We start from the raw sequence: 25088 nt of genomic DNA, 5'->3' as shown, positions 1-25088 counted from the left end.
CGGCCATTTTTGGCAAAGTAGCAAAGGGGGGACCAAAGGAAAATTTTCAAAAATGGCCGATTTTTTGGTCGAACTTCGGAAGGCTAAAAAAATAGGAAATACAAGTCGCCTGATGGCCTAATTAGTATGGATTGAAAGCTAAACTATCCTAGATTTGTGCTATGCAAAAAACCGCATGAAAAAAGACCGATTAGAGGAGAAATAACATTTTTCGCAAAAGTATCAAAATCGGCCATTTTTGGCAAAGTAGCAAAGGGGGGACCAAAGGAAAATTTTCAAAAATGGCCGATTTTTGGTTTTTTGGGCCTAGTACGTCTGTTTAAAAGTTAATTTTCTTTTTCTTGAAAAGCATTGTGGGTAATTTCTTTCAGTTTGAGAAACGGAAGGTTGGCGGTTTTTTTTAGAAGGTTTTTTTATAAGTGTTGAGCTGTCCAGTCCTTTCGATGAAAAACGTAGCTGGCTGTATTTGTTTGGAAGCAAAACTTAGCGAAATGTCACTTATAGGACTTGGAATACCTTCAGAACGGTAAGAGAGATAACCTCACTTGTGAACGCTCCGAGTTTTATTACGAACCACGTTTGGCGTACTTGTTACAGTAAGATTATCTCTCGCCCTTGGTTTCTTTCAAAGGCTTTCCTCTACCCACCACTCCAGCTTCATGATGCCAGAGTGGGGGCTTCTGAAGAGACAACCCGCACTTATATTTCGAATTCGTAAAGTATACACACCTACCTTGGTGTTTCAGATGGCACGTCACGAAGGAACAAACTTTTCCTTCCCAAACTGCCCTTGGGGTGGGGAGTATGTTTTAATTTATTACAGCAACTTTTTGTTTTGTTTTTATCTTTGCTCTTTGTATATGACAAACGTATCCTCTAAGTTTTCACTGATGTCTCACATGAATTTTTTTTCTATCATATATTTAGTCACGTTTGCGACCTTTCGGGGCAAAGTCACGCAACTCTTGTCTCTCATCATCTGAACTATCATACTTTTATAGTATCGTGCAAAATTCGTGCAAAAGAAACGTGTTTTGTTCGATTGAGACGCTTGGGCGAAGTTGGGGACTCGGGTTTGTACAGAGGTGAGCAAAAAACTTCCAGGTAAGGTTTTTACGAGGAGAAATCAATATCGCAGTATATACCTCGAGTTAATTCTCTTAGGTTTCTTACAAGAGAAGTGTCCGAAAAATAACATAAGCCACATTTTTTTCTTTAAAAGTAAACTTTCTACCAGTGGCGTCAAGTGGAATGCCCGCCAGTGGAGAGGAAAGCTGAGAGTTCTAGCCCAGGAAAGACCATCATAACCATGCATACACCCTTTCTTTATATGTACGTTAGATTAACATCTTATTTTTGGGCTGACACTAAAGGTTGTTATCTTTTTGGGATTTCAGCGTGAGAGCGTTCTTAACATGTTCCTAAAGTTGTGTGGCGGGTGTACCTTCAGTAAGTTCGACTACTGATAATGACCTGTTAGACTACAGTTTTACATTTCTTTATCTTTATTATATTCATATTGTCGCAAAACAAAACTAAAGAGATTCTTTAACTGAGTCTCTCAGCCTGGGTGTGTTACGTTCTTAGCATGACTCGTCAGTTATTAATCCAGCAGACCTTAACAAAACACAGGTGATACAGGTCGTTTTCTTACCAATACAGAAACAACCCTCACCATTTACCAACATTGAATGCTTACATAAATAATGCATGTAATTCAACTGAGTGGAGTGAAATGTTGTCTGAAATCATACGTGCGCAAGTTCTATTTAAAATCACAAGTATGATTTCAGACCAAAATTGCACAACATGAAGTTCAATTACCACTTTATTACATCCATTTAGAAATCACACAATAATCATTTAATCACTAAATTACAGGATTTTAGTCAGTACCAATATTTAGGAACAAAAAAAAAATAGTGCAAGTTGGGAATAAATTGCACTGCTGAGAGCCAATCAGATTGCAAGGATCTTTATATCTTCTGCCCATTGGTGTAATTGCACTCTCATTAAGACATCCAACAGTTAGTTTCAGTGGGTTTCATTTTACCTCTGTGTATAGTTTACACTTAAAAAGATATATTTATCATTGTTAATTAATAACAAAATAATACACTTCATAATTATACTGTGATAACAAATTACATGTAAGATTGGCATACTGATGCTTGTGCTTTTATACTCAGAAAACTGGTAAAGTGTGTGTATATATATGTTTTATAGTGATAATCATTACAGTACATGAGAGCTGCATGTGGATTGTCAAAGGAAAGGAAAGGAATTTTATTTCAGTGTCTAGTCGTTCTAGCGCTGGAGCACTAATTGGGGACACTGTAAACCCAAATTAACAATTAACGCAAGTCAAGTCTAATGTTGGTTTTTGAGGAGAGGGGAAAACTGGAGTACCCGGAGAATAACCTGTTGGTGCAGAGTAGAAAACCAACAGCAACTCAACCCACATAATGACGCGGAGTCTGGGAACCGAACCCTGAGGCTGCGTTGGTGGGAGGTGAGTGCTCTCACCACTACGCCATCCCTGTACCTCCATCAGAGTTAAACAGCAAGTAAAAGCAGTTGTAAAGAAAGCCTGAAAAAATATGGGCGGCTTGAATGTATGTCTGTGTGATTGTGCTGCACTTAAGTTATTCTAGAGCAGTGCTGTGCAATCTTACTGTCATGATAGGTGTCCTACACAAGCCTGGATTTCTTCAGGCTTTTGTCACAATTGCTTAAGTTGCTGGTTAATTGTGGTGATCTCTAACTCCCATGTATTCAATTTCCACACTTCAAATATATGAGCATTTCAGATATATATTCTGTATCATTCCTGCTTTTGATATTTCCTTTAAATTCAAATATTTGAACTTTTAACTAAGGTTTACTTGGCAATTGCATTTTATACCTGTTGGCCAGAATGTGCATTTATAATGTTTGCTCTTAAAGTGCTGCTATGGTCAAAAAATCCCTTCTTTTTTTCCTTGAGATTTTGAAAGTGCATGTGATTGCTCAACACTTGACTGGCAAAAATTTAAGCTGATTCTTATCCAAAGGCTATTTACTTTCAGTGTAAGTTTTGGATTTTCAGGGTCCACACAAAACTCACGTTTCAAACTGACCGATTGGACCTCAGAGGGTTGGATCTAGGGAAAAGTGACATTGTTTACTCACTAGTATAAAATTTCAGTGTGTGAACACAACTTATTATATATGCAAAACAAAGAAAGCCTCAAACGCCTTTGCTGCATATTAACCCTTTGAACCGGCCAGACTTATTATTTTACTCTGTCTAATGCCAGACGATTTTGCTCGTCAATTGGGATCCCTCAGGAGTCAATGCATTAATGCTCCCATTAATTCAGCTCTATACAAACACATTGCATTCTTAACCTATTGAGTCTTATATGTCATATGTGAGTCATTTCATATTCCATTTCATCACTATTGAGTCTTTGATGTCATTTTATCCTCAATCCTCAATCCCCAATCCAGCCCTCTCAAGATTTTAAAGGTAGTAATGGCAGACCATTAAACAGGACAATTCCAGTTAAAATAAACAGGTGTCTTTTTGGAATCAAGGCTTAAAACTTGGATCAGTTACTGTTTAGTTCTGAAATCCAAAGAAAATAGAAATTGTTTTTTGGTCATAGTAGCACTTTAGACTCACATTATTTTTTACCCTCTCTCAACAGATATGGATTTACACTTGGTTGGAAGATATCATTGCCCTGCAGAACTAATAGAGGCATAACTCAATCTGATTGAGCTCCCAAATTGTTTCAATGCCTTGCCATATACCATTGCTAACATTTGCATTAATTCACTGGTAAGAGTAAGGTTTGTTTCTTTTATGCATCATAGGAACTTCAATTTATGCCAACTTTGAACAGTATTATTTTAACTGAAAATTGAAAGCACCTGTGTAGAAAATGATAGTATTATTTATGAATTTAGTAGCATGGCCACAACAATTAATGTCATCAGATATTTTAATGTACATTGTTATCAAATATCATTGCAACAAAAAAATGTCATCAGATATTTTAATGTACATTGTTATCAAATAATAATTTGCAAATAAGTAAGTAAGTACATGTAAGATGCTGGTAGCTGACTATCTTCTTCAACTGCAGCACCCAGGCCTGGGTCAGTTAACATTTTATACAACTCCTGAACCTCTATTCCCACTGTATAATTAAAGTAGCAAAACATTGATTCAAAAGTTCTTTTGTGCATCATTCACCACTCCCTAATGGCCACCAGAAAGTATTGAAGGGATTGGAGCCACTTCTTCCACCATGTTGCTAACACTGACGAATTACCTTAATTTGCAATCAAACAATGCTAGGGCTTAGATTTCAATGTTTACTGCCGTCATTGTGCACAATCAATCCCATCCTTGTTGCCAGTGTTAAATTACTGAGAAACCAACGGATCGTTACAGCTACAATGGATTAAACCAGATTATCATTAAATAACGTAATCAACCACACAACATGGCAACATACTCAGAACAACCTCGTTTTAATACACATCCTTCAAACAAACCGCTAACAAACAAATAAATCACAAAGATCATATTCCTTTAATTTTCACGATAGTCGATCATCAAACAGATTTTAGCATCAGATTGTCTAGTTTTATCCTTTTTCTTACACATTCACTTAATCACTTCCTGAAAAAAATTGAAGTTGTTTTTGTATCAGAAAGACGTTTATATTATTCAACAGTCGTTTTCTTTACACTGTACAGGATAGCAACACCTCCATCACTCGGGAATCTTAAGCCCTTGGTATGTTATCAGGCATTTTGATTTGGTGACATTGTCACTGAAGCTAAATCTGAGTGACCCCAGCTTGAACACAGACGGTCCTCTGACACCAGCCATGAAATCTCAGACAGTGACCGGGTTATGGTTCCTGTACAAACATCCTAACAGTCACAATACAGAGAGCTGCTGAACTGTATTCAGCCTGTATTCAACAAAGTTGACTACTGTAATTGTGTGCAATGACCTCATAGATTATATGGAGCATAACCTGGGATTGGTTGATCATCACGGCTATTTGGGCCTCGAGAAGCGCGAAAGTGGCACAAGCACCGAGTGGAGCGCACTAGACTCTCCACCCAGCTTGGGGTCACATGACTGGCATCATTTGGCCATCTATCCTTACTCGATATTTGTTTTATGAAACAGGTTATGAAGAGAGGTGTTGCTTTCCCACGCAGAGCTAATTAACATCTAGCTGTGGTACTGTGCTCTGACATCAAACATGGACTGTACAGCGGCAGGCAGAGGCGTCTTCATAAGCTTTCAGCCTGATATCGGGAGCTGCGCCCTTTTGCAATTCAGTCCTACATGTAATACTGCAAGTAAAGGGTGATTAGCACTGCCAATGATAATATAATTATTAACTACAATTGATGTGAGTCTATTCATCTATTGATGTACACACACTTCACATGTTATCCAGGCAAACTAATTGCTGTCATTCGTGATCCTTGAAATGTGTTTTGTCCAATCTGTGATGATCAGATTATGGACTGTTTTGTCAAGTTTTGCTGGGTGGTTTTATCAAGAGATGCAGTTATCACCAGGCTGAAGTTACTAAGAAATTAAGCAACACCTCCATCACTTGGGAATCTTAAGCCCTTGGTATGTTATCAGGTGTTTTGATTTGGTGGCATTGTAACTCAAGCTAAATCTGAGTGACCCCAGCTTGAACACCAGCCATGAAATCTCACAGAGCGATCCGGTTATGGTTCCTGTAAACATCCTATAATAACAGTCACAATACAGAGAGCTGCTGAACTGTATTCAGCCTGTATTCAACAAAGTTGACTACTGTAATTGTGTGCAATGACCTGGTAGAATGTATGGAGCATGACCTGGGATTGGTTGATCATCACGACTATTTGGGCCTCAGGGAGCGCAAAAGTGGCACAAGCACCAAGTGGAATGCACTAGACTCTCCACCCAGCTTGGGGTCACGTGACTGGCATCATTTGGCCATCTACCCTTACTCGATATTTGTTTTATAAAACAGGTGCTATGAAGAGAGGTGTTGCTAATCTCACTACTTAATATTAAACTTTTAAGTCTTTGTAAGTCTATTCATCTCTTTTATATACACCCACTTCACGTGTTATCCAGGGAAACTTTGCTGTCATTGGTGAGCATATTTCTTTAATTTTCACGATAGTCGTCAAACAGATTTTAGCATCAGATTGTCTAGTTTTATCCTTTTTCTTACACATTTACTTAATTACTTCCTGAAAAAAATTGAAGTTGTTTTTGTATCAGAAAGACGTTTATATATTCAACAGTCGTTTTCTTTACACTGTACAGGATAGCAACACCTCCATCACTCGGGAATCTTAAGCCCTTGGTATGTTATCAGGCATTTTGATTTGGTGGCATTGTAACTCAAGCTAAATCTGAGTGACCCCAGCTTGAACACAGACGGTCCTCTGACACCAGCCATGAAATCTCAGACAGTGACCGGGTTATGGTTCCTGCACAAACATCCTAACAGTCACAATACAGAGAGCTGCTGAACTGTATTCAGCCTGTATTCAACAAAGTTGACTACTGTAATTGTGTGCAATGACCTGATAGAATGTATGGAGCATGACCTGGGATTGGTTGATCATCACGGCTATGCGGGCCTCGGGAAGCGCGAAAGTGGTACAAGCACCAAGTGGAGCGCGCTAGACTCTCCACCCAGCTTGGGGTCACATGACTGGCATCATTTGGCCATCTATCCTTACTCGATATTTGTTTCATGAAACAGGTGCTACGAAGAGAGGTGTTGCTAATCTCACTGACCTTAATATCCAACTTTTACTACAATCTTTGTGAGTCTATTTATCTATTAATGTACACACTCTTCACGTGTTATCAGGGCAAACTTTGCTGTCATTGGTGAGCTGTGCCCTTTCGCAATTCATCAGTCCTAATTTTGCAAGTAAAGGGTGATAAGCACTGCCAATGATTATTATTTTATTATTATTAAATACAATATTGATGTGGGAAACTTTGTTGTCAGTTTTTTATGCTTGCAGTGTGTTTTGTCCAATCTGTGACATTCAGATTATGTACTGTTTCGTCAAGTTTTGCTGTGTGGTTTCATCAAGAGATACAGTTATTACCAGACTGATCATTATCAAAGTCCATGCACATTGACACTATGTCACTAGTAGTAGTCGCTTGTGAGATCACAGCAAACGGGCAATTAATGCACAAAATTTGATCCTTTGAAAACCAAACCCATCTTTCAAGAGAATTTGCAGGAACGGTGAAGTTTGTAAAACTCTTGCCTGCCATCATTATGCCTGCATGGCTTTGACTCCCATAAAGTCAACAAGCCTTGTGTTTTCTAATCAAGAGTTTGGCTGACATCATATTTTCTCCAGCTGTGTTACGATTTTTCTTTCCACATTGGTTTGTCCTGCTCTTGTGAGATGCGGCTCATTCAATCTCAAGATTGAAGGAGTGTTAGCTGTAGCATCTCAGAGATCATGGACGGGAATCCCACCGAGGACCTGAAAATTTTTTCAGGATTCTTACCTGGCATTTTCTCAACATGTAACGTTGAAGATCATTCCTTAATTCTCACCACAATCATCAAACACCTTTTAGCATCAGATTGTCTAGTTTTATCCTTTTTCTCACACATTGACCTACTCACTCCCTGAAAAGATTAGAAGTTGTTTTGTACATGCATCAGAAAGATATTTCATCGTTGAACAGAGTTTTTCTATACACTATACTGGAAATTAAGCAACACCTCCATCACTCGGGATTATCGTGAGCCCTTGGTATGTTTTCAGGCATTTTGATTTGGTGGCATAATTGTAACTGAAGCTAAATCTGAGTGACCCCAGCTTGAACACAGACCGTCCTCTGACACCAGCCATGAAATCTCAGACAGCGACCCAGTTATGGTTCCTGTAACATCCTAACAGTCACAATACAGAGAGCTGCTGAACTGTATTCAGCTTGTATTCAACAAAGTTGACTATTGCAATTGTGTGCAATGACCTGTTAGATTGTATGGAGCATGACCTGGGATTGGTTGATCATCACGACTATGTGGGCCTCAAGAAGCGGGAAAGTGACACAAGCACCAAGTGGAGTGCACTAGACTCTCCACCCAGCTTGGGGTCACGTGGGTGGCATCATTTGGCCATCTATCCTTACTCTATATTTGTTTTATGAAACAGGATATGAAGAGAGGTGTTTCTTTCCTACTCACAGCTAATTAACATCTACCTGTGGTGCTGTGCTTCGACATCAAACATGGTCATGTCCAGCGGTACCCAGAGGCGTTTTCGCATGCTTTCAGCACAATATCGTGAGCTGCACCCTTTTGCAATTCAGTCCTAATACTGCAAGTAAAGGGTGATTAGCACTGCCAATTATTACATAAGTCTATATTATTATGAACTACAATCGATGTGAGTCTATTCGTCTATTGATGTACACACAGTTCACGTGTCATCTGGGCGAACTTTCTTAGGATATGGTGTTTTTAGTTCTCAGGCCATGTCCTTAGGGACTCGTCACGCATTCATTCCAAGAATGCGCCATCCTCTTACAATTTTTCACAAATGCTTGATATCAATAAATTATTAACAAAAAGGAAAAAAAACGACCTGTTGCTGTTTTAATTTGTAACGATCAGCATATTACATGTTTTACAGGGAGGTTTCAATGAGCGACGCAATTAAGACCAGGCTGATTATCAAAGTTTATGCCCACTGTATCTTACATGAGGCCGCCCTTCAAATATCACAGCAAGCTGGCAAAAAGCATCGCTAATCCATTGATTTAAAAACCAAACCCTGTAAATGCACAAAAACAGAAACAACACACACATGCACTCTACCTTTTGTTGTGAAAATCTGTAATGATCAGGGCCCGGCTGTTCAAAAGCCGATTAACGCTAATCGCAGATTAAAAATTAACCTTGGAGTTATACAGTATTTCTCTAATTCTCAAATGTTGTTCAACACTGATATTCAGCAAAACTTTGCATTAGCAGAAGTCAACCCTGAAAGAGAAAAATAAGCAAAAGAAACTATCAACTAAAAGTTGAAAACATGAAACAAAAGTGTACGCTAATCCTGGATTAAGTTAATCGGCTTTCGAACAACCGGGCCCAGTATATTATGTGATTATGTGTTTTACAGGGAGGGAGGTTTCAATGAGCGACGCAATTAAGACCAGGCTGATTATCAAAGTTTATGCCCACTGTATCTTACATGAGGCCGCCCTTCAAATATCACAGCAAGCTGGCAAAAAGCATCGCTTCCATTGATTTAAAAACCAAACCCTCTGAATGCACAAAAACAAAAACAACACACTCATGCACTGTACCTTTTGTTGTTAAAATCTGTAATGATCAGTATATTATGTGATTATGTGTTGTACAGGGAGGGAGGTTTCATTGAGCGCTGCAGTTAAGACCAGGCTATTTATCAAAGCACTGCTTCCATTTATTTTAAGACCATTAGAAAGCACATGTACATGTATTTGTTTACATCTCTTATTACAGTTTCATTTAAATTCATCTACACTGTACTTGCAGTAAGTTAATATGTTTGTACAGTGTTACAGGTATGGGTTCATTGGGTGATGAACACAATTTCATTATTGCTCCATGCCATCCAGCTTACCTTCTCAGTCTTAAGAAAGTTTTAATGCAAGGCATTCTTCAAGCTGGAAAAAAGAAGTTACGTTAAGTATGTCATTTGTAATACTTAAGGACATGTACCGACAAATTTTGACTTTGTTTACTTACTGATACCAACTGAAGAATTTCTGAAGTTTTTAAATTTTGCGAAAAAAAAAGAAAACACATATTGCCTTCACCTCTCCCCCCTGCCCAGAAATAAAATTAAACTAACTCCCTACCTTTGGACAACCTCTCCATTGGCCACACTTTCCCTGATATGAGTCGTGAGCTGCACCCTTTTTGCAATTCAGTCGTAATACTGCAATTAAAGGGTGATTAGCACTGCCAATTATTATATAACCCTATATTATTATAAAACTACAATCAATGTGAGTCTCTTCGTCTATTGATGTACACACAGTTCACGTATCATCCGGGCGAACTTTCAGGAACGTAAAACTCTTGCCTGCCACCAGTGTGCTTGGGTTTGATTATCATAAACTCAACAAGTCAAGTTTTTATGATTAAGAGTTTGGCAAACATGATAGTTTCCCCCTGTGCTAGGATTGTTATTTCCACATTGGTTTTTCGTGCTCTTGCAATACGGCTCCTGCAATCTCACTATTGGAGGAGTGTTAGCTAGCTGTAGCATCTCGGAGATTATGGGTGGGCATCCAACTGGGGGCCTGAAATTTTTTTTTCAGGCTTCTTTAATTGGCAATTGCTCAACATGTACATGTAACTTACACCATCATTCCTTAATTTTGATCATAGTCATCAAACTGATTTTAGTATCAGATTGTCTAGTTTTATCCTTTTTCTTACACATTCACTTAGTCACGTCCTGAAAAAAAAAAAAAGTTCTTTCTGTGTCAGGAAGATCTTTAGTTATTAAAGACACAATTCCTCTACACTATACTAGAAAGCAACACCTCCGTCAGTAGGGAATCTTAAGCCCTTGGTATGTTACAATGTATCAGGCATTTTGATTTGGTGGCATTGTAACTGAAGCTAAATCTGAGTGACCCCAGCTTGAACACACACCTTCCTCTGACACCAGCCATGAAATCTCAGACAGCGACCCAGTTATGGTTCCTGTAACATCCTAACAGTCACAATACAGAGAGCTGCTGAACTGTATTCAGCCTGTATTCAACAAAGTTGACTAGTGCAATTGTGTGCAATGACCTGTTAGATTGTATGGAGCATTACCTGGGATTGGTTGATGATCACGACTATGTGGGTCTCGGGAAGCGGGAAAGTGACACAAGCACCAAGTGGAGTGCACTAGACTCTCCACCCAGCTTGGGGTCACATGGGTGGCAACGTTTGGCCATCTATCCTTACTCTATATTTGTTTTATGAAACAGGATATGAAGAGAGGTGTTGCTTTCCTACTCACAGAGCTTTCCTACACACAAAGTTTATGCCCACTGTATCTTACATGAGGCCGCCCTTCAAATATCACAGCAAGTTGGCAAAAAGCATCGCTTCCATTGATTTAAAAACGAAACCCTGTAAATGCACAAAAACAGTAACAACACACACATGCACTCTACCTATTGTTGTGAAAATCTGTAATGATCAGGGCCCAAAAGGAAAAAAAAGAAGTTACGTTAAGTATGTCATTTGTAATACTAGGACATGTACAGACAAATTTTGACTTTGTTTACTTACTGATAACAAGATCAATTTCTGAAGATTTTTAATTTTGTGAAAAAAACAAAAAAACACATATTGGCTGCACCTCTCCCCCTCCCCCCCCCCCCCTTCCTTTCCAGAAGTTAAATTAAAGTAAATCCTGGAAAAAAAAGAAGTTACTTTATGTCTGTTATTTGTAACACTAGCCTTAAAGGACATGTACAGACAGATTTTGACTTTGTTTAATAATTATTGATACCAAGAATTTCTTGGCTTCACCTCTCCCCCCTGCCCAGAAATAAAATTAAATTAAATCCCTACCTTTGGACAACCTTTCGAGTGGCCACACTTTCCCTGATATGAGTTGTAATAGTACTAGTGCAGATATTGCAACCAGCATTGTTTGATTTTAACATTCCACACTGGCAGAACCTGTCATGGCCCTCCTTCACTCTCTTTGGGATGTATGATTCTCGTCTTTGCTTGTAGGAAACACTGTAGGGGTCCATTTCCCGAAGCCAAACTAAGGTGACATACTCATGTCTGAAGACAATTCGCCACCGGAAACTCTTCTTCAGATTGCATGTGTTCTTTATGTACATTGCCAACTTCACATGCTTGACCTCACGGCCTTGAATCGAGTTTAGTCCAAGGTGGTGTGGTGTGGTACGGCATATCCCAGAGTCCACACAGGTGGGTTCACGCCATTTAAAAACAACACAATTGCTTTAAAATAATCTTGGCACAAGGTCTTCACATCAGCTACTTGTGCTTTGCTTACCTCAACCCTTAAATAAAGGGATGCCGAGTCCCTAAGTTTCAGTCCAACAAATGCCAGTACATGGAGTTTGAGAATTGAACTTTGTGACGGTGTTGAAATTGACAAGACCTCCTGAATTAAGGAAGGGAAGTTCCATGAAAAATTCTTTGATTCCAATCCTGTAAAGCGGTAAGAGAAAGAAATGCCCTTTTTCCTCCTCTCCCCAAACCATCGCAGGAATTGTAAAGCCTGCTACACTTTGCAGTTTCTCTCACACATGTCAGGAATTTGATCAGTGGCGAAGCATCTGGCATGTCTGATAAAGTTGTGGCTGATTTAAGTTGGGAATCATTAGTGTATTGCATAACCACTGTCAGTAGATTTGTAAACCATTGCTGCCAGGCATTATTTGTGTTTATGCAAGGGTTCTGGTTTAATCAGATTCACAAACTTACCAAGTGGTGGGATAAATTCCTACCTTGATTTCTCCTTCGAAATCAACTTTGTGACCTCACTAGCTTCTTTGCTTTCCTGAAGGATCCCGGAGTTTTGCTTTCAATTTTTCAACCTTCTTGGCTGTTGCAATTCTCTTTTCATACACTGTACTTCCATTCTTGCCATGTGTCCTTAGGCCCTGTACCAATTGACCCATCCATTGTCATTTTGTCATTCTGGTTTACATTTGCTAATGGTGAAAAGTAAAACGCGCAGTTGTTTAGTTCGCCAGACATAGATGATGCCCACTTCATGTCACAGGGGACCAGCTTCATTCTGAATGTAATCTGATGGCCTTGTGGAGTAGTTATTACACCTTTGCACCCTCTGTAATAGGCTTAGGATTTTAACGAGGTATGCTGCAAATTGAAAACAATGATTAAAACATTATATGTTCTTGGGATAAATATTTACAGCTTGTAACTGAATCTAACATCAACATTTTAAGACTGGAGAAGAAAATTAGTAATTTAGAGATCTTGGCAGTGAAGCACCAAAGAAAAAACAGAAACGAAACTTGTTTGAAATTAAGCAACTTTATCTTAAGGGTTAAACCACCCCACCCTTTCTGACTGTTTACAGGTAAATTGAAATTACAAGGCACAATTTCATGTAAGTAGTCTAAAAAGGTGTAGGAATAGAATTATTAGTGTAGATATGCTGAAAAATTTGCACAACGACAATGAATATAACTGCATGAGCTTGACTGCTTGGAGAAATAAATAGCAGTAGGTATAATGATTGCCCTGTGTATGTACCATGTTTCTAGAAATATAATTACCAGTGGCAGTGTCATCCCTTCCAAATGGTGCCCCATCTACCCCAATAGCAATGTATAGCACGCCTTTCTGGGCATTGAACCAATGTAGACAAGGAACTCTTTCATCGAGAAACAGATACAGGTCAGCAAGTTTCAAGAGGAAGGGCTTCAGAGGTCTGTACACTCCAGGAAATGCCTCAACATTAAATTTGGCAGCTTAGTGTTTCTAGATCTATGATCTCCCCAATGTCAATGTTTCAGAAAAAAACTTGCTAAGGATTTGCATGGCACAATCTTGGAAACTTCACATTTCTTCATGAATTCAGTTTTGTTCTTTTTAGATTTTCTTGCACTTTCCTTTACTACATCTGAAGTATTCGGAATACTGGTGTACTGCTTTTTGCTGATAAGGCCACCTTCGTATAAAACGTGCATACTTCTCACTTTGTTTCTTAAACTGTTCTCATATTCATGGATGTTGGTTTGTACAATCTGTTGTACAATCTGTGTACAGGTTTTTGACATTCTAATGTTACTTCTGCCATACATTTCTTGGGGGCAGTGTTTATAAGTGTAGTCCACATGCCATCAAGGACTAGTTTGTCAGGCTGGGCCAATATTTTTTTCATCCCACAGTGAACTGGCCTCAGTACCTCTAGAGTTATTTTTCTTCTTCGCATAATCTGCCCTTGAAAGGTTTAATTTCTCACTTGACTGCAAATCAAGCTCACTTGTTCTAGCAGGTAGTCTTGATCTTTTGTTCCTCACTTCACACTCATTTGTCAATTCATCAATCTGTCAAAATTTGACAGTTATATTAAAATTTAAAATTATTATTATTATTATTATTATTATTATTATTATTATTATTATTATTATTATTATCTTGTTTTCGCACATTGGACTTCCAATGGAACTTCCGTACTCCAGGAAGCTTGGTGACAACAAGTCTCCTCAAACTTCTAGGACCTTCCTAAGAATCCTTGCCGTGTTCAGAATAACACTTTTCTGAAGCTCGTCTATCTTGGTCTCTATACCAATATTCTCTAGTCTCTTCTTTAGATCTTTTGGAACTGTTCCAAATGTTCCGATTACAATAGGAATTACCATTATTATTATTATTATTATTATTATTATTATTATTATTATTATTATTATTATTATTATTATCATTGTTATTATATTAAAATTTGACAATTATATTATTTAAAAATATTATTTATTATATGTCATTAGTTAATATTTAAATATAAAGTTTTATTTATTTATTTATTTATTTATTCATTTATTTATTTATTCATTCATTTTTTACTTTAATATTTTGTGGATGATGGAAAAAATAAAATTAATATAAATTAATATATGTAGTCAGGATATGAAAATAGAAATGAGACAAAGCGAATGAGAGACATATTACTAACTTAAGCTTCCATGGACCTCCTCTCTGACACTGCACTGTACTACATAACTGTCATAGCTAGGCTAGCTACCTTTCGTTTCCTCTGACAGATTCGCTCTTCTGTGCGATGAAGTGCAGCCTGCAATTCTTGTAGTTCCACAGATTTTTTATCAAGTTGAGACTTTATTTCTTTAATATGTTCATCACAATCCAATTTCTTTTGCAATTCTTCATGCATTCGCTCCTTTTTGAGGCGACTGTACAGTCCCAATGGGAAGTGTCGCTTTGAATGTATCCTAAAAGACCATTGGTTTTTTGCAGTGAAACGGGGACAAGGCGCAGAGGAAAAAGACAGATAACTCGAAGAGATGTGAAACTAAAATGGTATAGTTTTCAATTTGCATATAAATTTCGAGAAACAAAAAAAACTTAACAGTAAAAACTCGCCTTGGGAGCTCTTGGGGAACGTCAACTTCGGTGCATTCGGCTCCAATCATGCCCTAATTTTTCGCCGCTTCTGCAACAAATATGGCTTCATGACACACCATCGGAAAGCTAATGTGATCTGAAGAAACTGAAAATGCCCGCCTTCTCTACGTAGAAAAGACCCAGCCCCCCCCCCCCAAAACCCATTTTCTTGGCCTCTTAAACGGCTGGCACAAAGGCAGAAAACCCATAGGTCTTTGCGTGTTTGTTAGCGGCCATCTTGACAATTCAAGCCCAAGTTCTTGTGAAACATTTGAGGGGTGGGCTGGCCCCTACGTGTTCTTACTTGGCAGTTGCTCTACATGTAAATTTTGAAGATCATTGCTTAAGTTTCACCACAATCATCAAACAGATTTTAGCATCAGATTCTCTAGTTTTATTCTTTTTCTCACACATTCACTTACTGACTCCCTGAAAAAATTAGAAGTTGTTTTGTATCAGGAAGATGTTTAATTGTTAAACAGAGTTTTTCTATACACTATACTAGAAATTAAGCAACACCTCCATCACTCGGGAATCTTGAGCCCTTGGTATATTATCAGGCATTTTGATTTGATGGCATTGTAACTGAAGGTAAATCTGAGTGACCCCAGCTTGAACACAGACGGTCCTCTGACACCAGCCATGAAATCTCAGACAGGAACCCGGTTATGGTTCCTGTAAACATCCTTACAGCCACAATACAGAGAGCTTCTGAACTGTATTCAGCCTGTATTCAACAAAATTGACTACTGTAATTGTGTGCAATGACCTGATAGATTGTATGGAGCATGACCTGGGATTGGTTGATCATCACAGCTATGTGGGCCTCAGGAAGCGCGAAAGTGGCACAAGCACCAAGTGGAGCGCACTAGACTCTCCACCCAGCTTGGGGTCACATGACTGGCATCATTTGGCCATCTATCCTTACTCAATATTTGTTTTATGAAACAGGTGCTATGACGAGAGGTGTTGCTTTCCCACTGACCTTAATATCCAACTTTTACTACTGTCAATATTTGTGAGTCTATTCATCTATTGATGTACACACTCTTCACGTGTTATCAGGGCAAACTTAAATGCTGTCATTGGTGAGCTGTGCCCTTTCGCAATTCAGTCCTAATACTGCAAGTAAAGGGTGATTAGCACTTCCAATTACTATTATTTTATTATTAACTACAATCAATGCGAGTCTGTTCACTTTTTGATGTACACACACTTCACGTGTTGTCCAGGCAAACTTTACTGTCATTGGTGATGCTTACGGTGTGTTTTGTCCAATCTGTGACGGTCAGATTATGTATTCTTGATTTCATCAAGAGATGCGGTTATCACCCGGCTGATCGGTATCAAAGTCCATGCACATTGAAACTATGTCGCTAGTAGCAGTCACAGCAAACTGCGGAATTAATGCACAAAATTTGTTGGTTTGAAAACCAAACCCATCTTTCAAGAGAATTGGCAGGAACGGTGAAGTTTGTAAAACTCTTGCCTGCCATCAATATGCCTGCATGGCTTTGACTCCCATAAAGTCAACAAGCCTTGTGTTTTCTAATCAAGAGTTTGGCTGACATCATAGTTTCGCCCTGTGTTACGATTTTTCTTTCCACATTGGTTTGTCCTGCTCTTGTGAGATGCAGCTCATTCAATGTCAATATTGGAGGAGTGTTAGCTGTAGCATCTCCGAGATTATGGTTGGGAATCCAACTGGGGGCTTGATTTTTTTATTTTTTTTTTCCTTCAGGCTTCTTACTTGGCAGTTGCTCAACATGTAACTTCGACGATCATTCCTTAATTTTCACCATAATCATCAAACTGATTTTAGCATCAGATTGTCTAATTTTATCCTTTTTCTTACACATTCGCTTACTCGCATTTCTTATCGGGAAGATGTTTGGTTGTTAAACACCTCCATCTCTCGGGAATCTTAAGCCCTTGGTATGTTATCAGGCGTTTTGATTTAGTGGCATTGCAACTGAAGCTAAATCTGAGTGATCCCAGCTGGAACACAGACCATCCTCTGGCACCAGCCATAAAATCTCATACAGTGACCCGGTTATGGTTCCTGTAAACATCTTAACAGTCACAATACAGAGAGCTGCTGAACTGAATTCAGCTTGTATTCAACAAAGTTGACTACTTTGTGTGATTGTATGGAGTATGACTGACCTGGGATTGGTTGATCACGGCTATGTGGGCTTCGGGAAGCACGAAAGTGAGACAAGCACCAAGTGGAGTGCGCTAAACTCTCCACCCAGCTTGGCATCACGTGACTGGCATCATTTGGCCATCTATCCTTACTCGATATTTGTTTTATGAAACTGGTGGTATGAAGAGAGGTTTTTCTTTCACATTGACCTTAATATCCAACTTTAATTTCAATCGTTGTGAGTGAGGGGTCACTGGCATCTCCCACAACAAGCCACAGGAACGTGACTTTATTTGACTAACTTTGGCAGTTTTTTCACGCTGTTTTATGTCATATAACTATAACTGAACGCTGACTGCAGGTGTCACGTAATACTCCTCTCCTTAGTAGAGCTAACTGTTAATTAAATTTGATTTGATAGGCATTTCTACATATCTCTCTGATAATTACAAACTAAAGGGTACACTGACTCAAAGAGTATTTTTTTTTACATAATTAATTCTGTTACTGATGTGCACACACCTCACTAATGTTATCCTGATGTGATTCTTTTATTGATGAACAAACGCTTTGCATGTTGTCCATACAAACGTTTTGGGTGATAGTGATGCCTGCAGTGTGTAGTACCGCTCGGTAATGATCAGATTATGTACTGTATTGGCAATTTTTGATGTGTGGTTTCAACAAGAGATCCAGTTACATGTATCACCAGGCTGATCATTATCAAAGTCCATGCTCATTTACGCTGTGTCGCCAGTAGCACTCGCTTATAATATCACTGCAAAGTGGCAATTGATGCACAGTCAAAGTTTGTTGCTTTTAAAACCAAACCCATCTTTTCCAGAAAATTTGCAGGAATGGTGCAGTTTGTAAAATTCTTGCCTGCCACCAATTTGCTTGGGTTTGATTCCCATAGAGTCAAAGAGTGTGTTGTTTTTCAATCAAGGAGTTTGGCTGACATTCTAATTTCTGCCCGCATTTCCAAGTTTATCATTTCCACATTGGTTTATCCTGCTCTTAAGGAATACGGCTCCTTCAATGTCAATATTGGAGTTGTATGGTTCTTAACTAGTATCTGAGAGGTCATGGGTGTGAATCCCACTGAGTGGCCTAATTTTTTTTTCAGGCTTCTCACATGGCAGTTTCTCAACATGTAACTGATCCATAAACATCTCATCAGGCATTGTAATAATTGTACGGGAGCATTGTATGGGATGAGTCTGTTTGAATCTGTTTGAGTAAAATGCTCAAATTTTGTTCTTTTTAAAACCGAACCCATCTTTCAAAAAAATTTGCAGGAACGGCTTAGTTTGTGAAACTCTTTCCTGCTACCAATGTGCTTTGGTTTGTTTTTCAATCAAGGAGTTTGGCTGACGTCTTAATTTCTGCCTGCATTATCAACTTCATTTCAACATTCGTTTGTCCTGCTCTTAAGAGATATGCCTCCTTTAAATTCAGTATTGGAGGAAGTATTGCTCTAGTATCTCTGAGGTCATGGGTGACGGTGAATCCCACGGAGTGCCCTAATTTTTTTTCCAGGGTTCTCACAGGGCAGTTGCTCAATACGTAACTTAATTTATCCATAAACATCATACAGATGTTAGCTGCAGAATTTCTAGATTTTTTAAACGACTCCTTTTGTTACATGTTCCCTGACTCTGGTCGTGATTATTTTCGTTCTTGATTTGATCCTAGGAGATTTTTAAAAACGGTCTTTTTATCCTACGCTGCACTGAAAGCAACATCTTCATCGCACAGGAAGCTGAAGCCAATGGTATGTTAGTCATCAGGCATTTTAATTGTGCAGCAGGAGCATTGTAAATGAAACTAGATGTAAGAAACCCCAGCTTGAACACGGACGGTCCTCTGACACCAGCCATGAAGTCTCAGACAGCGACCCGGTTATGGTGCCCGTAACATCCTAACAGTCACGATACAGCAACCTGCTGAACTGCATTCAGCCTGTATTCAACAAAGTTGACTACTGTACCTGTGTGAAATGACCCGTTAGTTTGAATAGCGCATTACCTGGGATTGCTTGATGATCACGGCCATGTGGGTCTTGGGAACGCGAAAGTGAAACAAGCACCAAGTGGAGTGCGTGAAACTCTCCACCCAGTATGGGGTCCTGTGACCGGCACTTTTGGCCATCCTTCCTTATTCGATTCGTCTTAGGAAACAGGCAGCACGAAGAGAGGTGTTGCTGTCCTATGTACCTTAATATCAAAGTTGTTCAAAGTATCATTTGCCCCAAATGCAGTTACAAGTATTATTACTTCTTTTCGTCTTTGGTTTGTTTTGCTCTGAAGAGATATGGCTCCTTCAAATACAATATTGGAGGAGTATAGCTCTAGTATCTCTGAGGTCATGGGTGTGAATCCCACTGAGTGCGCCAATTTTTTTCCAGGTTTTCTTGCAGGGCAGTTGCTCAACATGTAACTTCAAAGATCATTCCTTAATTTCATCCATCAACATCATGGAGACGTTATCTGCATATTCCGGATTCCTGCTTTTCCATACGTGTCTCTGTACTGGGTAAGTAACGGTTACCTGTAGCCCTTACTTTGAAGCCCGATTTGCTTTTAATTTCACAATATTTCAGGGTTTGTTTTTATGTTACAATACCTTTCTCAATATCAAGTTCAATTCCGTAGTCCGAAGTCCGAATTTCTCTTTCCGTGGCCCAACCATAGGGTTAAATGCGATCGTTAAATAGTTTTCCACTTTTAAAACTGTTGTTAAGTGCATTAATTCCAATCAAAACCAGCAAACGGACGCTTTACGAGCAGTTCTCTGAGAAAGTCAAGCAAAGTTGGAAATCAAAATTTTTAAAATCCCCTTCATTTTCTGTGTGGGTGTAGGTTGTCTGGATGGATGAACGAAAACAGCCATATTAGGGCCAGCTGATGTATCGTTGCCATGGTAACCGCCATTGATCATGACGGCCTTTGAGCAGGAATTTACTATAAAATAGTTAACAAATATGTGTCCACTTCTCGGATAGATGTGAGCCAATTCTAATGAGATTCCACCAGACAGTAGGGCTATGCTTCTAATTACTAAAGGATGCTGTGAAAGTATTTTGACTTCTAGGAACAAGGAGAAAATACTTGCTGTATTATGTTACCTGTCGGCCATTTTGAAAAACCGCAAAAACGAGCACAACCGTTTTCCCATTTTCTAGCAAAGTGTTCTTTTCCCGGTCACCACGTTTGCAGTAGAGCTAATACAGTTATTATAGTCCTTAAATATTGGAAAACTAGTTTGGACACAGGTGATAAACAAATATGTTGAAAATTGACCAAGTTCAGATTTAAATTGCGTATAGCTCCAAAATGGTTTAGAGATAGTGTTTGAGCTCGGACAGTATTTTAAGTATCCTATCTGTAAAGTGCCGTCGATTTACGAAGCTTTAGATCCGTTTAGTTTGATAATATTCAACTGAAGGAAAAGGCTACGATGCAAGTTTTTGTAATTTGTACATTTTAATCGCTTCCGTTTCCCCTTCTTTCGTTCCATTTTCTAGACCAAATTTAGCACAGGCTCTGAACATCGGTCCTCTCCCATCGAAAACAACGGCTGTGGGACGTTACAGGTATGTTAAATGGTGCATTCAAGCCGCATACACATCACGAATATACTCGATATTAAAACACGCGTGACATTGTGGTGCACTGAAATCCATCTATGTGGTCCAACGAGAAAATTAAATGAATCAATCACGATTAACTCACTAAGAAAATACAAGCCTCTGACCATCAAGAACAAAGCCTTGGGCTAAAATTGAACGGTTTAAAGCGTTGGTGGAGAAGTCATGAGGTTTGTCACGCGGACGCGCGCGTAGACCGGACATGGAACGACAGACTCAACCGGAAGCATGGATTTCCTACCTGAGGATGGAGGGAGAAATAAACAATAGCATATGAAATAATTAGTGTTCCTTACCGCAACAACAACAACAACAGCGCAATTGTTATTCACTAGAGAATTTGACACTTGGCACGCAAATAGGCCTTATTCACGACATGCGCCATGTTGGTTTTCAAATTGTCATGCAAATTAGTCATGTGTTATGCTGTGGGGCAAACATTGGAAAAAAGGTAAATTGCGGAAAATCGGCTCGTCGAAATATTGAAATAACATTGCTAAAAGTGCATTTTAGTATTTATAATAATTTTATATCTTTTGATTGCTTTTGACAGTTTGTCTTTCTACTTCGTTATCTGCTCATTTTTCACTAAAAAAAACATCGAAGTAACTTGTGTAATCATTCTATTTTACTGCTTAGGTGATAAGCCTTCAATGAACCTGAAACAAATCATCTGTGTGACTAAAATGCTCGTTATAACCTCTCGAACTTGTGTTGTTTGCCCCCTCAGAAGTGTGTAGCTAATTTGCATGATAATAGCAAATCCAACTTGGCGGCCATCGTGAATAAGGTCTTTTGCCCGGTTCTTTCATAGTCCATCGGTTTGCAAGTGATTTGTGATATCCCTGGGTGCTTTCCATTGAGCCGAAATTTCCGGAAATTTCGGACTTAAGTCAAATGGAAAGGTCCGTTTCGGTTCGCTCCGACCGAAATATTTGGGACCACCTCTGGAGGTGGTCCTCTTTGACCGGTCGGTTCGGTCCGACCGAAACGTGCGTTCCATTTACAAAAATTCTCGTTTCCAGTCGCATTTCACCGTGATGCAACCGACATTTTGGTCGAAACTAACGTAAATGGAACGCTTCGGTCCGGTTGGAAATTGACTTTTGATGAAAAATGTTTCATTTTTCCTTGGTTAGTTCCACTGGTCTCGGACCTGATGGTCAGGCATTATGGAAAGCACCCCCTGTCACATTCACTTAGTTTTACAACGCTTCCCCTGCATTCCCGAACCTCCCCTTTCAAGTTTGGAAGCCAACCACTTTCCATTTTAAGCAAAAACCGTAAATGGATAATCATTTTAAGATTATTATTTGGTTAAAATCTAACTAACAGTAGAAATTTGTGCAAAACGTTCGTTTCAGCCTGAAAACGCAAATTTTTTTGTGAAAACGGTTTTTTTTTCAGAAAATGTCGTCTCAACTGAGCTGAGCTATGATGAGCATGTTATGCAAATCAGATTTTTTAAAGGGAACCACCACTCTTACTACAAAATAAGTTTAAACCAAAGTAAATTACGTGTACAAACAAATTTGTTCGCAATTTGTTTTTAAAACAGTGTTTATATCAAGAAAAGTGAATTATAAAATCGCTTAATTTCACTTTGAAATTTCGCGGGCGCAGCCATCTTGAATAATTGTGACGTGCTATGGTTGCCCTATTGTTCTGACGCAAAGAGCTTTTGTCTAATAACAATAGGGCAATTATTCAGAATTATTCAAGATGGCGGCGCCCGCGAAATTTGAAAACAAAAATAGGCGATTCTAAAACTTCTTTATTTCGGATACAAACACTTTCTTTGAAAATACTTAAGACTGACGTGACTGTAACGGTTATTTTATGTGATTTAAAGTTATTTTTTCGTTTTTTTCGTGGGTTCCGGTCAGCAGTCTGTCCCCACTCATTTCCGTCCGCGAACAATTTTCTCGGCTTTTCATCGACATATTACAAATCTCCCCTCGATTTTAGCCAAATACTTTATTCGGGATCGTCATAGGCATACGTTTACTTGGCATGGTGAACGTAGTACATTCATGTAACTCGCTGGATAAACTTCATTTCGGAAGAGACTGTCTCAAGCTTTTATTCTTGTCAATAGTGGTTTTACTTTTCTTGAGGTGATGTTGGATGGAAGAGAATGTTAATTTGACTTGACTGCAAGGGAAATCCATCGATTTGGTCACGGAAAAGGGAGCGAAGATGCCACAGCTTAAGTGTTAAAAATTGCAAGGAATTACGGGATATGTTTAACGTTAATTTCTTTTTCATCGTAGTCACCAATTCAAAACCTCAACAGTCATATTCAGCTTACAGACAAGATAATAATAAATACTTTGAGAGTTTGACCGCTTGCTTTAGAACATTTTGAGAGCCAAAAATTTTAAGTGTAAAAATGACTTAATTTTAATTTTTTTACAATTTCCATCAAATTCGTTTATCACGTGTTGTTAAAATATGACTTTCCCCAAGTTAGTTTTCTAATATTTAAGAACCATAATAACCGCATAATCTCTGTAGCAAATTCAGTTACGGAAAAAAGAATACTTTGGAAGAAAATGCGAAAAATGATGCGCTCGTTTTTGTCATTTTCCGAAATGACCGACACCAAGAGATCATGATCTCTTGCCGACACCTAACATAGTAAAGCCAACATTTTTCCTTGTTCAAAAAAGTCAAAGCAGTTTTGAAACATCCTTTAGTAATTAGAGGCATAGGTCTCCTCTCTGGTGGAATTTCATTACAACTGACTCACATGTATGCGAAAGGTAGACACACATATGTTACCCATTTTGAGGGTCAAAACATGGGCTTGTGGCTCCCAGGCAACATGTCTCCACACAAAAAATTAAGGGGGAGTTTAAGATTTCCATTTCCAACTTTGCTTGACTTTCTCAGAGACCTGCTCTTATATGTTTCTACGGTGGTATTTATATTTAATACTTTTTCTTAACAATAACGGGAGAATATTAGCCTGGCGAGATGTGTTAAAGAGTCATACGATAACTAGCCTGCGAACGCAGACGTATTTCCGGCGGTCGTTTCTCTCCCCCGAAAAATAGCGTCTGCGAAACCGAGCTGTAAAACGATTTCTGTGACGTAAAATTCTTAGCCAATCAGAATTAGGCTCAAAAATCTCCAGAACTAACACGCAAGGAACACGCGATAACAAGGGTCACCTCGCAGCTCTTACAAGGTTTCACCTGATTGGAGACCACCCTTGAGGTTTAACAAAAGAACAAATAACAGAAACAATGGACCCTAGGCCTAAAACAAAAGGGCCATTGTTTCTGTTACCCTAGGCCTAAAACAAAAGGGCGATTGTTTCTGTTATTTGTTCTTTTGTTAAACCTCAAGGGTGGTCTCCAATCAGGTGAGACCTTGTAGGAGCTGCGAGGCTACCGGATAACAATGGGGGTGACAGGCCTACACAACTCCAATCCACGTGTTTAAGGACGGTTTTAGCCTGCTTAGAGTTTGGCTCGAACGAGTATGTCTTTTAACGATCTGCCCCTTTTGTACGAAACGATCTGGGGATCTTGAAATATTTGGCTAAGTAGCGGTTGTTGCTGGATTAAATGCAATTTTTGCATGAGTATTTGTTTAAGATTAGGCACCGTTGGACGGTATTGCGTGAAGAAAAGACAAGATTCGCTTATGTTCTTTGCATTTCTGTAGGAGGGCTTGTTTCCTGTTCTAAATTTTGACGTCTGAGAGCCGTGTATCTGTAACCAGGCTTTCTGGTTATCCTCGTTCAATGAGGCTTTCTCTAAAATGCGAGATTTTAGTTTTGAATTTCTTTTCAGAGGAGTTTGTACGGAGAGGTCTAAGTGTTTGGCCCTTGATGAAGCCTTTTTTGTTTACCCCTAAAGGGTGGCAACTTGAGATTTGTTTGCGAATCGTCCGCCTTTGAAAACGTTTGTACCATGAGTCGCGATGGTCTGAAAGCAATGCTTCAATCTCCATTTGGGCATCTTCCTCTTTGGAGATTATTGGGACTGCTAGAGGTCCGTCTTCAGTTAGAAGGCTCATGGCCGTGTTTTTTTCAGGCAAGATCACGGTTTCAATCCTTCGGGATCTCGTCAGTTGCCGA

General features: G+C 39.0%; 1 long non-coding RNA gene and 1 pseudogene across 2 annotated transcripts; one reads left to right on the top strand and one right to left on the bottom strand.

Annotated features, from left to right (window-relative positions):
* Positions 1 to 386: 386 nt before the first annotated feature.
* Positions 387 to 19843, top strand: LOC138048830 (uncharacterized). 2 transcript variants are annotated; one of them, XR_011132216.1, is made up of 6 exons: positions 387 to 526; positions 1398 to 1449; positions 3693 to 3826; positions 15057 to 15119; positions 19045 to 19123; positions 19757 to 19842. It is a non-coding gene; the product is annotated as an uncharacterized lncRNA (long non-coding RNA). The 2 variants fall into 2 exon arrangements; XR_011132217.1 differs by lacking the exon at positions 387 to 526 and adding an exon at positions 954 to 1085 and having other exon boundaries at positions 19757 to 19843.
* On the bottom strand, positions 11639 to 12446 carry LOC138050091 (uncharacterized; annotated as a pseudogene).
* Positions 19844 to 25088: the final 5245 nt, after the last annotated feature.

The sequence above is a fragment of the Montipora capricornis genome, chromosome 5 (genome assembly GCF_036669925.1).
Source record: "Montipora capricornis isolate CH-2021 chromosome 5, ASM3666992v2, whole genome shotgun sequence".
Lineage (NCBI taxonomy): Eukaryota > Metazoa > Cnidaria > Anthozoa > Scleractinia > Acroporidae > Montipora > Montipora capricornis.
This window is presented reverse-complemented; position numbering and strand designations above follow the sequence as displayed.